At 39.8% G+C, this 12,687-nt stretch overlaps 1 pseudogene; it reads left to right on the top strand.

Moving 5' to 3' along the window:
* The window catches only part of LOC141576843 (early endosome antigen 1-like), a 64,517-nt pseudogene extending 58,430 nt beyond the window's left edge, over nt 1-6,087 (top strand).
* Nucleotides 6,088-12,687: the final 6,600 nt, after the last annotated feature.

Genomic DNA, 12,687 nt, shown 5'->3' with positions numbered 1-12,687 from the left:
TAAGCTCTCAAGCTATAAAAAATACCATTCTTTTTGCATTTCTTCTCATTACCTGGCTAGTAACAAGTGGATAATAGAGCCTAATACAGGGAAATTGTCTCTGTAAGAAAATACGTTGAAAGAACAATTGGTGAGGAAATCAAAAGAGGACTGGACATTCAGAAGGAAAGACTTTTGCCTACTCAAATGATAATTGTTATAAACCAATCTTAACATTCATTTTATATTTTAAATTTGAATAGTATAAGTTTGGAGGAGCATGAATTGACTCACTGAGTGTCTGAATTGTGTTGTGGAAAGTTTATTGGACTTAGAATCATAATACGTGTCTCTGCCACCTGGCCAAGTCATATCAAGCTTTTGACTTTAGCTTCTTCATCCATACAATGGGGATGATAATGTCTATCTCATTTTTTGTTGTAAGGATTGATATAGAGAAGAGAATGTGCAATTATTGATTTCCTTAATGGATTCTACTGCATTAAAAAATCAATCTTCAAAAACCATGTTTTCACTATACTTTTTGCTTCAGATTCTATGGGAAGATGATAATGAGAATGAAAAGTTTGTCATACTAAATTCAGTTAGCCTTTTGCATGTAAAAATTACATCATGTGAGTGTATTAGTTTCTTTTAAAAAGAAAGTAAGTGATTTAGGTTCTTTTAAAATTTAATTAGCTCTCATCTGTGCAGTAAAGCAGGAAGATTTTGATTAATTTTTTAGGCAAGTGAATTTTAAACAGTCAATGGTTGTTATGTATTTTTTGCTTCTTAAAGAGCGGAGCTGTCTGAGGGATTATGTGTAGAACTAGTGGGATTACTTGGTTACTTTAAGCCTATGGGGAAGAAGACTTACTACCTCATTACTAGCCTTAATTTTAGTAGCATTAAAAAAAATTATATCCCACCCAAGTTCTCAGTATTAGTGTGGTTGCATTCATAAAATTTAGTAACTTGGACTTTTCTTCAAAAAGATACAAGATATCTATAATGATCAACGAATAGATTTAGCTTACGAATTCTAAAATAAATGTTATCTTCTTAAAAGTAGAAAATTATGTCAAGAAAGATGTGGAGTTACTAACAAGACACAAATGTTTATATAAAAGAAGAATTTTCCTAATATACAGATTGACTCAAAATTACTATTTTTTTCTCTAGTCTTTTGGCTCTGTCTCTTTTTTTCTGTTTCTGTTGGTTGGTCAAGACACATCGCTGCTAATTTTGCCCAGAATTTATGGTTGTTCTTTTTACTTTGTCTCCCATCTTCTCTTTGTTATATATATACTTATATCATCTTTCTGACATTGCTTTTTCTATAGTATATTCCTACTTGGTAATTTATATTAACGAACTTCTCAGACTGGTGTTCAAGAATCATTACTGCTGCCTGCCTTTCCCACTTTGGTACCTAGACTTATTACTCCCCTCGAGGTAATAAATAGCATTTGTTATTTTCCCTCATGCAACTTGTTTGTTCCTTTGTGACTTTATCTATTTATGTCTTCTTGTATAGAGCAGATAGCATGAGTCATGTCTACCTATTGCTTAACTCCTCTCACCACTTTACCAAGTTAAAAGTTTATTTTCATGTGATTTTTAACTTACTAGTTAGTCCCACTCAACATTACTCATTTTATTTAAGACTATATACTCAAGAAATTTAACACAGCTTTTCTATTAATCCATTTTTGCCTATGCATTATGTTTCAACTTTGTTAGAAAAGTTTTTTTTTTTTTTGATATGCGTGTTTCATTTAGATTAGTCTGTTTAAAGGTCAGAGGCTTTGCTAGTCCTCCACTACATCTGTAGTATCCCCTTCTAGCACACTGCATATAAAAAGTGAGCATTATAAATGTCCATGATTGACTCATCAGGTGCTCACCGTGGCTTCTTATCCTGGCTATCTTTGTTACAGAATTGAGTTAAAATTCTAATCCATACCTTATGTGTACATATGATGACTTAAAAATGTTCAATATTAATTGTAACAACCCCACTAAGACCAGACTTTGACATTTGATTAGGCTGACTGATCCAGATCTTTGATTGGAGGTGTCAGTTTTTATACTTTATACTTGATAGTACTGAGTAAAATAACAAAACATGAGATAGGTTAGTGAAATTTTTAGATCACTGTTTTTACATACCTAGAAAGAACTCTGAATTACTCCTAAAAATAGTGTTTGTTAAGAAGAGCAAAAACTAGGAATCAGTAGAATCAGGCATACTACAGCAGTGAATGGTATTGTTATGCTAAAACTCTTACCAACTATGAAATTGTAAAGCCAGAAATCAGAATTGCTGAGGTATATTGTTATGTAAAACAATTTTTGATGATAGAGGAGTAGTTTTAATTTTTAACTCAAATGAGAGAATGTAAATATTTTGCATACCTTAAAGAGTCTAGTTAGTAGATTTTAGTGTTTTCATTTTATGTCAAAATTTTGTTAGTAGTTCTTATTACACTAGTACTAAGAGCTTAGTCAAGTGGACCAATAATAAAATCATAAGTTAGTATGTAATGATTTAATTCTTGGTTGGATATTTTCACTGTTTTTATATTGTAATAATGACTAAAACATTTAGTACGAAATGATACTGCTCTAAAGATTGTTTGAATAATTAGAATAATTGAAAGTATTAGGAAAAGAAATACATTGTTAAATTGATATTTCAGGACTTGACTGAAAAGTTGCAGAAGAAAGAACTGGACTATACTCAGAGGAGAAACACAATGAAGAATGTGTGAGTAAAAAGAATATACAAGCAAGCCTTCCTCCAAAGACTTAGATTATCAACAGCTTCAGTCAAGGTTATCTGCATCTGAAACGTCTCTGCAGAGAATACAGGCAGAACTAGGTGAAAAGGGAGAAGCTACTCAAAAGCTCGAGGAAGAACTGTCAGAAGTGGAGACCAAATACCAGCATCTTAAGGCAGAATTTAAACAAACTTTTAATGAACGTTCGTTCATCTAGCACAAAGGGAATGGGTTGCGTCCCGTCCCAAAGGTGGAGACCCCTTTCTTTGCGCTCCTGCACTCTGTCTGTCCCTGTCCCTCCTGGACACTCTGTGGAGTCCCATCCCTGAGGTGGGTGTCTCCATTTGTTTACCCGCTGCAATAAGTCCCTGTCCCTCCTGGACTGTCTGTGGTTTCCCATGCCTGAGGTGTGGTCTCCCCTTCATTGACCCCCTGAAGTCTGTCTGTCCCTGTTCTCTTTGACCCTCTGTGGAGTCCTGTCCCTGAGGTGGGGTCTCCCCTTCATTGCCCCCCTGCATTCTGTCTATCCCTGTCCCTCCTGGACCCTGTGTGGCGTCCCATCCCTGAGGGGGAGTCTCCCTTTCACTGCCACCCTGCTCTCTGTCTGTCCCTGTCCCTACTGGACCCTCTGTGGGGTCACTGAGTTTGGGGTCTCCTCTTCATTGCCCCCGTGCACACCATCAGTCCCTGTCCCTCCAGGACTGTCTCTGGTTTCCCATCCCTGAGGTGGGGTCTCCCCTTCATTGCGCCCCTGAACTCTGTCCCTGTCCCTCGTGGATCCTTTGTGGGGTCCCATACCTGAGGTGGGGTCTCCCCTTCATTGCCCCCCTGCACTGTCTGTCACTGTCCTCCTGGACACTCTGGGGTTCCCATCCCTGAGGTGAGGTCTCCCCTTCATTGCCCCCCTGCACTCTGTCTGTCCCTGTCACTCCTCGACCCTTTGTGGGGTCTCTGAGTTGGGGTCTCCCCTTCATTGTCTCTGTGCACTCCATCTATCCCTGCACCTCCTGTACACTCTGTGGAGTCCTGTCCCTGAGGTGAGGGTCTCCCTTTCATTACCCCAATGCACTTTGTCTGTCCCTGTCCCTACTGGACCCTCTGTGGAGTCGAATCCCAATGGTGGGTTCTCCTCTTCGTTATCCCATTGCACTCTGTCTGTCCCTGACCTCCTGGACCCTCTGTGGGGACCCAGAGTTGGGGTCTCCCCTTCATTGCCCCCCTGCACTCTGTATGTCCCTGTCCCTCCTGGACCCTCTGTGGGGTCCCATCCCTGAGTTTGGGGTCTCCCTTTCATTGCCCCCCTGCACTCTCTGTGTCCCTGTCCTCCTGGAACACTCAGGGGTCCCTTCCATGAGGTGGGGTCTCCCCTTCATTGCCCCCCTGTTTCTGTCTGTCCGTGTCCCTCCTGGACCCTCTGTGGGGACCCATCCCTGAGGTGGGATCTCCCCTTCATTGCACCCCTGCACTCTGTCTGTCCCTGTCCCTCCTGGTCCCTCTGTGGGGTCCCAGAGGTGGGGTCTCCCCTTCTTTGCCCCACTGCACTCTGTCCATGTCCTCCTCAAACTTCTGTGGGGTTCCCATCCCTGAGATGCGGTCTCCCCTTCATTGCCCCCCTGCACTCTGACTGTCCCTGTCCCTTCTGCACCCTCTTGGGGTCCCTGAGGTGGGCTCTCCCCTTCCTTGTCCCCCTGCACTCTGTATGTCCCTGTCCTCCTAGACACTCTGTGGGGTCCCGTCCCTGAGGTGGGGTCTCCCCTTCATTGCCTGCCTGCACTGTGTGTCCCTGTCCTCCTGAACCCTCTGTGGGGTCCCGTTCCTGAGGTGGGTGTCTCCCTTTCATTGCCCCCTTAAACTCTGTCTGTCCATGTCCTCCTTGACCCTCTGTAGGTTCCCATCCCTGAGGTGGGGTCTCCCCTTCGTTGCCCCCCTGCACTCTGTGTTTCCCTGTCCCTCCTCGACCCTCTGTGGCCTCCTCCGCTTCCTCAAATAGGTAGATAGTTAGATAGACAAAGTAACCCCCTCCTTCAACAGACAGAAAAATTAAAAGAAACACTAGCCTACTCCTATGCCTCATCTAGATAGATAGACAGATATATAGATAGAGAGAGTGAGAGATACATAGATAGGCAGGCAAGGAGAGTGACATGCTAGGCGCCTCCTCCTCCGTTAGATAAACAGACACACACATAGACTAGCCTCTCCCTTCCTCCAATAGATAGGCAGTCAGGCAGGCAGTCAGACAGACACACTGACACACTAGAGGCGGGGTGCGGTCTGGGGACGGGGTCGGCGTCACCGACAGGGGACACGGGTGCCCCTGACGAGCCAGAGGATTTTCTCCCATGTCCCTAGCGGCCTGGCCTGGGGGCGATCTCCGCTCCCCCAGGTTCACCGGACTGAAGCCTTTGAAGTCAGCCTGCTCCTGGGAGCGGGCGTGGTGCTGTCGGGGGAAGAGGTCGGCCGCAGAGGCGGAGGCAGCCCAGCAGCAAAGGGGGATCCCTCGGCGAGTTGCTCTTTTTCTTCCCATCTACCCGTCTCCTGGCCTCGGGGCGGCCTCTGCTACCCCAGATTTAATTCTCCTTGTCAGCCAGGTACTGGGAGGCAGTCGAGGTGAGCTCAGGGGAGAGGGACCTCGCCGGGAGCAGACTGCCTCGAGGGAGCCAATCAGTTTGCTCCCATCTCCACAAGGGCCTGGCCTAGGGGCGGCCTCTCCTGCCCCAGGTTCCCGGTATGCATGTTTGCAGGTCAGCCTGCGCCCGGGAGGAGGGCTCGCGCTAATGGGCTGCCCCACCGAGCCAGTGTACTTCCTCCCATGGTAGTCAGTCACTACTTCTCCCTATGCTTTATTTCTATTTTAAAATAACTTACTGAGATATAAGTGATATTTAACAATGCACATATTTAAAGGGTACAGTTGGACAGCTTTTGACATAGGAATAGACTCGGAAAACCGTCACCACAATCAAGGTAATGAACACACGAATCGTCCCTAGCAGTCTCCTCATGCTCTCTTCCAGCCCACCCCTCCTGTCCCCACCACCTCATCCCCTGGCAATCACTGAGCTGTTTCTTGTTGCTATGCACTGGTTTACATTTCCTAAAAGTAAACAGAATTACACACCGTATCTCTTTTTGTTTGGTTTCTTTCTCTTGATGAAATGTTTTCTGAAAGCAATTCTTGTTGTAGCCTATAATGTATTCCTTTTAAATTGCTGAATAATATTCTGTCTCAGAGTTTGTGCACTTACCTGTCGATGGACATTTGGATTGCTTCCAATTTGGGGTTATTACAAATAAAGCCACTATGCTTATTTGTGTAAAAGTTTTTCTATGGACATGTGTTTTCTATTGCCTTAGATAAATGCCAAAGAGTGGAATGACTGGGTGACAGAGTTTATATGTTCATACGGGTTCTAAGTTTAATTTTTAAGAAACTACCTGAGGTTCAAAACAAATGCTGTCATTGTACATCTGCACCAGCAACGTAAGAGGGTTCCAGCTGCTCCACATCCTTAACAGCACCTGATAGGGTCTTTTAAATTTTATCGTCTCTACTAGTGGTGTCTCATTGTAGTTTTAATTTTCATTTTCTAACTGACTGCTGATGTTGAGCTTTTCGTGTGCTCATTTGCCATCCATATGTCTTCTTTAGTGAAGTATCTGTTCACATCTTCTGTCCATTTTTATGGTTGGTTGTTTTCGCAGTAGTTTTTGTGAGCTCTTTATGTATTATGTACACTAGTCTGCTTTCTTTCTAAAACTAAGGACTATTTCAAATCTGGGGGAAATTACAGATAATACTATAAAAATCCTATACACTTGTCACACATATTGAATGCATGATAACATGTTCTTATATTTGCTTTGGGTTTTATTTTTTAAAATAAAATCTCACCGATAAGGGATATTGGAAGCCCTTTTCTTATCCCTCTCTAATTCTCTTCTCTTCCTCCTCAAAAGTAAACATTAATCTGAACTTGGTGTGTATCTATGGCTTTGTTCTTTTACTACACACACGCACACGCACACGCACACACTCATGCAGACACTCACATACATACACCTAGAGTTAACAATGCGTTAATCATCCTTAAGCTTTCTTGCTTTTGGACTTTCTACTGGTGCAATCCTACTGTATATATTCTATGTGATTCCTGTTGTTTATATCATGTTGTTGAAATTTATCCACTTTGATTCAGGTAGCTATGGATCACTTGATTGCAGATTTCCATAATGATAACCAACATTTATTTTTCTTAGTAGTAACGATGGACATTTTGGTTATTTTCACATTTCTTGTGTTATCAACAGCACTGCTAGAACATTCTGTGTATGCTTTCTGGAGCATGTTTGTCAGCGCTGCCCTAGAAACAGGGTGGATGGGTCAGGGAGTGTGCTCACGCTCCACTTTACCAGACTAGGTAACACCTAACTGCTTGAACAGATTTGCAATTTCACCAGCAGCGATGACAGTTTCTATTGATTCACATTCTCTCCAGTACTTGGTGTGGTCAGGCTTTATGTTTTTGCCGATCCGGGAGGTGTTGAGGTGGTATCTCAAGATCTCTTATTGACAATGTGTCCAACCTAGGTAAATCCTCTCCACTGTCTTCTGGATCCTGTTGCTACTATCAGTTCTTTTGTAGATGATCTGTTTCATTCCTTGAGATCCTATACAATCTTCTCTCTCCTTTTGCTGTTCTGCAGTGCCACTACGATATATCTATACGTGGAGAGGATTTTCTAAAGTTTATACTGAAAGTTCATTCAGCTTCCTGGATCTGAACATTGGTGTCCCTCAGTAATTCTGGAAAATTCTCAGCAACCAACTCTTGAAAAACATTCCTCCTCATCCTCCATTATTTCCTTTCAAACTCCAGTTAGACATATAATTGACCTGCTCACTTGAGAATCTGCATCTCATATATATATTTAATTTATTTAAATATGCTCAATTATAAAGTGCCAATTTCTGGTGTACAGCATAAAGTTTCAGTCATACATATATTCATTTTCCTATTCTTTCACATTATAGGTGATATAAGATATTGAATATGGTTTCCTGTGCTCTACAGAAGAAATTTCCTTTTTTTAGATAGTTAATTGTACACTGTACTTGTTTTTAACTTTTTTTAATTGCGTAATAGTCATTTTATGTTGTGTCAGATTCCAGTGTAGAGCACAATTTTTCAGTTATACATGAACATACATAGATTCATTGTCACATATGTTTTTCACTGCGAGCTACCCCAAGGTCTTGTGTATATTTTCCTGTGCTATTCAGTATAATCTCGTTTATCTATTCTACATTTTGAAATCCCAGTCTGTCCCTTCCCACCCCCTGCCCCCTTGGCAACCACAAATTTGTATTCTATGTCTATGAGTCTGTTTCTGGTTTGTATTTATGGTTTTTGGTTTTGTTTTTTTAGATTCCACACACGAGCAATCTCACGTGGTATTTTTCTTTCTCTTTCTGGCTTACTTCACTTAGAATGACATTCTCCAGAAACATCCATGTTGCTGCAAACGGTGTTATGTTGTCATTTTTTGTGGCTGAATAGTATTCTACTGTATAAATATACCACCTCTTCTTTATCCAGTCATCTGCTGATGGACATTTAGGCTGTTTCTATGTCTTGGCTGTTGTAAATATTGCTGCTATGAACATTGGGGTGCAGGTGTCATTGTGAAGTAGGGTTCCTTCTGGATATATGCCCAGGAGCAGGATTCCTGGGTCATATGGTAAGTCTATTCCTACTCTTTTGAGGAATCTCCATAGTGTTTTCCATAGTGGCTGCACCAAACTGCATTCCCAGAGATAGGTCATTTTTAAATTTGCAGTCTGAAAAATAATGGTGATTATACAGCAAATGAAGCTTCCTTTGAAACACTCTGAAGCATTCTCATGGAAACTTTTTATCTTTACTGTATCATTGTAAAGTAGGAAAGGGATGAGTAATTGGTGGTATCAAATGACCATTTCCTTATGCTCAGTGAACTTGGCTGTTCTCACACATTTCAGCTGTACAATTTTAGTTTTATGGTTTTCTGTGGTTCTGGTCACTGTGATGGTCTATGTGAATCCTTTACAAGTTACAATTTTCATCATCTCAAAAGAGTGTCTTTATGTGTCAATGAAGCCATTTAGTAATAAATTTCTCATGAAGAATAATATTGATTTGACAATATAACTTGGGCATAAAATATTATTTGATTTTTTGAGGAGTTGGAATGCTTTTCCTAAATTTATGTTTTCTTTAAATGTTAAAATTAATGGGCCTCATAAGTCAATGTTATTTCTCTGACTTCAAAGAAGCTATTTATTCAGGCAAGAGAACACTTTTGTGGTACTCTGTGTAATAGGAAGCACATCACTTCATTTGGTAGAGAGTGGTGATGCTAGATGACACGTCTCAATTAATAGAATGTAGTTTTTTATTATTCAATATGGCAGATTATGGAAAATGAAGAAAATTTTTCATTTGTTTTATATTTCATTCATTATAATTTTAATACCAAAATCTGACTTTAAAGAGAATAAAATAAGAGGGAAAACTATGGTTCAATTCCGTTTGTAAATGTAGACGCAAAACCCAAAATACTCTGAAATATTAACAAATCGAAATCAGCAGTGAATTAAAAAAAAAATCTTGCTTGACAAAGTGGAATTTACTCCAAAAAAATGTAAAAATGATTCAACATGCTTTGCAAACTCATTACATAAGCACATTAAAGAACTATACAATTTTATCAACAGATTTAAAATAACATTAAAGTTTTAGTCATTTGTTTCATAAGCTCTAAGTAAAAAGACTAGGAATAAACTAATGTAACATAATGAAGGGTATTTATCAAAAATCTAGATGTCCAATTGTGAATTATTAAGCAACCAAAATGTGGAACAGGACTTCAGTGCCCTCTATCATCATGATTAAATGACATGATTTTGGAAGGTCTAGCTAATGTAAAAAATAAGAAAGAGGAAATAAGTTATACTAATGTTAGAACAGAAGGATTAAATTATCTATATTTTTAGGTGGTAGGGTTGCAGGCTTGGAAAATACCATAGACCAAATTTTAAAAAAAATATTGAATAAAAAAGAATTTTTCACACAAAATAAATAAAAATCAATAGCTTTAAAAATATCAATCAATAGAAATTAAATGGAAACCCACCCCACTTATAATAAAAATAAAAGCTAGAAAATAAGTAGAAATAAATTTAATAACAAAAATAAAAATAAATGAAAGCTAGAAAATAAATGGAATTGAATTTAATAATGAATTTAATAGAACACAAAGGAAGACCGCTAAACAGTCTTGTGGGAGGATGCAGAATGAGATGAGCTTAGAGATGTACAGCCTTTAGAACTTCCGGGTGAGTCTCTTGGCTATACCCTCTTGTGTCACCTGCCTCCCTACAGGTGGTCAGATGCTGTACGGTGACCTGGCCTCTTCCCACTCAGGACCACTTCCAGAGGAAGAAGAGAGCCCGTAACTTCTGGATGCTAACCTGATGAGCAAGACAGATCTTACCCCAAAGATGGCATGACTTTCCTCACATCCTTTTGGCCAGAATTGGGCCACGTGCCTACTTTTGAACCAACCTTTGGAAAAAGATTAGACAAGTTAGCATGAGTCTGGAGTAGAGTGGAGTCAGCTTTCCATGAAGAACATGGCAGAACTTGTTTCTTGAAAAAGTCTGGAATTATGCTGGTAAGCACGAAGTGAAAAGGGACTAACGGGTGAATAACAGTTACTCAACTGGAAGAACAAAAAAAGACAGACCCCTACCTTGTTCCATGTAAATAAACCCCAGAAGGTTTAAATAGCTAACTGTAAAACACACCTGTAACAATATTAGTGGAAGACTGAAAAGAATACTCATCTAATCTTAGGACCAGGAAGGCCTTCGCAAGCGATTTAAAAAAACCACCCTCAAAGATCATAAAGGCAAATGGTGACAGATTCACTGTAGATGTTAAACATTTCTATATGGCAAAGAATATTATAAACCATCAAATAAATGGTTGACACGGTAAAACATTTCCAATATACATGGACAAAAGTTTAAGATTGCTCCTACACGAAGAACTTCCTCAGAAAGGGAGAAAACAAAGATCTAGTTGAAAAAAATGTCAAAAGGTATGACTAGGCAAGATAAAACACAAAAAGTGGCAAAAGATTAAAATCATCAATCTCACTAGTGTCAGGAAATTTTTAATTAAAGCAAAAAAAAATCAAGTTTCTTAACAAATTTTAACAATTAAAAAAATTGATAGGGTCCAAGATGTAAAAAAGATTAGAGAAGCTGGCACTCTGTAATTTTACTGACGGGCATGTCTATTGCTACACCTTTTAGGGGAAGCAATCTGGCAGTATCTGTTAAATTCTGTGATGTTAAAATCTCATTTTTAACAATACATTTTATAAAAATTAAAAGCAATACACCAAAATATATGTCTAAAGATATTCTTGTACAGTTTTATAATAGCAAACCATAGGAAACCATTTGAATGTCCATCTATGGTGGAATTGCTGATGACACTATGGTACACACATGCTGTGGACAAGCATGTTGCTGCTAAAGGTGAAGGAGGTCTCACATGATGGTGAGAATGAAAGATGAATAAAGTAGAAGAAAGAGAAGCAACTGCAAGAAAGTGCTGACTGCAGCTTAATGGAGGGACAAAGCAGGGTGCTTATTACCTAAGGGATCTTCAGGACGGCTGAATGCAAAACACTGTCTAGAACAGTCCATCAGAGGAAGGAAGATAGAACTTATTTGCTGGCACTCTTATGTCTTGTCTCCCTTTATCAAAGTTCCCCTTGAAGGTCTGGCACACCCATACTTCTGGAGAAGCCAGACCCCAAGCATCAGCTGAGTGGATAAATGGTGATGGAGCAGGAGCCTCAGAGCCTGGTCAGGCCATGCCTGTGCACCGGAGATGCTGCAGCTCCCACCATCACAGCTGCCGAAACAGAACTTGGAGGGGCTGGGCCTTACCTCATGGAGGAGTGAGGCAAAGACAGCCTGGCCTTTGGATGTGACATGGTGGCAGCTGTAGCTGAAGCAGTGGTGGCAGCAGCTGGGGATGTCCATGACCAAGGGACCAAGGGACCAAGGTACTTGGAGTCAGGAATGAACGAATGTGTTCAATAAAATGTCTCTCATCAATTTGAGTAAACCACCATCCTGTAGCTGTTCAGACTGCCTCTGCTCCAGTCTGTCTGTTACCTCTGGACAGGAGACTGCATTCTCTGGTCTTCTACTTTCTCTTTTGCGTTTCCATCTGTTGGTGTCTTTGTGTTTTATTCAGAATCTTTTCTTTTAATCTGTATTCCTAGTCACATGGTTTCTCCTTGATTGTGTCTAAACTTCTGCCAAGTCCATTAATTGAGCTTTAATGTTAATAACTTTATTTCTATTTTAGAATGTTCATTGTTTTTCTTTAAAATTTTCCAACATTCGGCTGGAAATTTCTACTTTTGTTCTTAATCTGCTGGAACATATTAAGAGTAGTTATTTTAAAATCTGTGACTCTAACTGGGTTTTAGACTGAGAAATTATTATTAATTTTATTAAATGTAATAATGGTCTGATAATTGGGTTGTTAGAATTATATACTAAAGTCTTTAGAGATGAAATGATTTTATGTTTAGAATTTGTTTGAAAATGCTCCCCAAAATATGTGTGTGTGTTTAATTGTTAAAGATGAATAATTTATACACAGGGGTTCATTATACTATTCTTTCTTTGATGTATGCTTAAAAATTTTCAAAATAAAAAAAAGTTTTTAAAAAGTTTGATTCTGATGACTCCATTTTTGGGGGGAGTTCTTAAGAGATTGTTCTCTTTTCTCTTGCCTTTCTTGGCTTACATTCCTTTACTTTGGTCTCATGGGTATTTGGAATTTGCATTTGC

The sequence above is a fragment of the Camelus bactrianus genome, unplaced genomic scaffold (genome assembly GCF_048773025.1).
Source record: "Camelus bactrianus isolate YW-2024 breed Bactrian camel unplaced genomic scaffold, ASM4877302v1 HiC_scaffold_41, whole genome shotgun sequence".
Classification (NCBI taxonomy): Eukaryota; Metazoa; Chordata; class Mammalia; order Artiodactyla; family Camelidae; genus Camelus; species Camelus bactrianus.
This window is presented reverse-complemented; position numbering and strand designations above follow the sequence as displayed.